Source organism: Arachis hypogaea, chromosome 10 (assembly GCF_003086295.3).
Source record: "Arachis hypogaea cultivar Tifrunner chromosome 10, arahy.Tifrunner.gnm2.J5K5, whole genome shotgun sequence".
Classification (NCBI taxonomy): Eukaryota; Viridiplantae; Streptophyta; class Magnoliopsida; order Fabales; family Fabaceae; genus Arachis; species Arachis hypogaea.
Window position 1 is genome coordinate 29,476,297 of NC_092045.1, and position 2,390 is coordinate 29,478,686.

Here is a 2,390-nt window from a genome sequence, read left to right on the forward strand (position 1 = left end):
TCCCAAGCCTAGTCACTGTTTTCTAAACTTATATAAGAAATTCATCAATTTAATTTATGAACTCACCTTTAATACTCTTAGGACATAATTACTAGATAGAAATCTTAAACAGTAATTTAAAAGGTTTAGAAACCTAGAGAATCCTTGAAAAGGTGAAGAAAATGATTTTTCAGCAAAACAAGGGTTTCGCATACACGAACCCCTGTCCCGCATACGCATGCCTTGAAATTGGACTATGCCGCATACGCGTCCATGCGCCGCATATGCGGAAGTGCTGGATAGAAGCCATTACCCGCGTACGCGTGCGTGTGTTGCGTACGCGAGCCTAAGCAGACTTGTAAAAATTTTAAAGCTGCAAAATTTCTAATTTTTGCACCGAATTTCAAACGCTCATAACTTCCTTTATAAAACTCCATTTTTCTCAAATTTTAAATAATTTTAAAGCTCTTGAAATCATCTTTAATTTAAAAGAAAATTCAATTGATTTCAAAAATTGAAGATTAGGTTACGATCCGTGATGAGCGGATAATTTGTACGCTTTTTGGCATTGTTTTTAGTATGTTTTTAGTATGATCTAGTTAGTTTTTAGTATATTTTTATTCGTTTTTAGTTAAAATTCACTTTTCTGGACTTTACTATGAGTTTTTGTGTTTTTCTGTGATTTCAGGTATTTTCTGGCTGAAATTGAGGGACCTGAGCAAAAATCTGATTCAGAGACTGAAAAGGACTGCAGATGCTGTTGGATTCTGACCTCCCTGCACTCGAAGTGGATTTTCTGGAGCTACAAAAGCCCAATTGGCGCGCTCTCAACGGCGTTGGAAAGTAGACATCCTGGGCTTTCCAGCAATATATGATAGTCCATACTTTGCTCAAGATTTGATGGCCCAAACTGGCGTTCAAAGTCACCCTCAGAATTTCCAGCGTTAAACGCCGGAACAGGCATGGATGAATCCAATATCCTAGAGACTGGGAAGTGCATGGATGAATCCATCATCCTTGGCAGACCCTTCCTAGCCACAGCAAAGGTTGTGATTGATGTTGATAGAGGAGAATTGATCATTCAAGTGAATGAAGAATCCTTTGTGTTTAAGGCTCAAGGATATCCCTCTGTCACCATGGAGAGGAAGCATGAAGAGCTTCTCTCAAAACTGAGTCAAACAGAGCCCCCACAGTCAAACTCTAAGTTTGGTGTTGGGAGGCCACAACCAAACTCTAAGTTTGGTGTTGAACCCCCACATTCAAACTCTAAGTTTGGTGTTGGGAGGTTCCAATATTGCTCTGAGCATTTCTGAGGCTCCATGAGAGCCCACTGTCAAGCTACTGACACTAAAGAAGCGCTTGTTGGGAGGCAACCCAATGTTTTATAATTAACTATTTTCTTTTGTTATTTTATGTTTTTTGTAGGTTGATGATCATGAGAAGTCACAAAATCAATGAAAAAAGCAAAAACAGAATGAAAAACAGGAAGAAAAACAGCACACCCTGGAGGAAGAACTTACTGGCGTTTAAACGCCAGTAAGGCTAGCTGTTGGGCGTTTAACGCCCAGTCTGGCACCATTCTGGGCGTTTAACGCCAGAAAGGGGCACCAGACTGGCGTTAAACGCCAGAAAAGGGCAAGAAGCTGGCGTTAAACACCAGAAATGGGCACCAGCCCGGTGTTTAACGCCAGAAATGGCTAAAAACGCAATTTTGCATGCCATTTGGTGCAGGGATGACTTTTTCTTGACACCTCAGGATCTGTGGACCCCACAGGATCCCCACCTACCCCACCACTCTCTCTCTCTTCTTCCCCATTCACCAATCACCTCAACACCTCTTCCCCAAAAACCCTTCACCTATCAAATCCCATATTTCTCTTCACCACTCACATCCATCCTTCATAAAACCCCACCTACCTCACCATTCAAATTCAAACCACTTTCCCACCCAAACCCACCCTCAATTGACCGAACCCCACCCTTCCCCCACTCCTATATAAACCCTCCTTCACTCCTTCATTTTCACACAACCTAAACACCACTTCTCCCCCTTTGGCCAAACACATAGCCATTCCCTTCTTCCTCATTTCTTCTTCTTCTACTCTCTTCTTTCTTCTTTTGCTCGAGGACGAGCAAACATTTTAAGTTTGGTGTGGTAAAAGCATTGCTTTTTGTTTTTCCATAACCATTTATGGCATCCAAGGCCGGAGAAACCTCTAGAAAGAGGAAAGGGAAGGCAAAAGCTTCCACCTTCGAGTCATGGGAGATGGAGAGATTCATCTCAAGGGTGCATCAAGACCACTTCTATGAAGTTGTGGCCTTGAAGAAGGTGATCCCCGAGGTCCCTTTTTCACTCAAAAAGAGTGAATATCCGGAGATCCGACATGAGATCCGAAGAAAAGGTTGGGAAG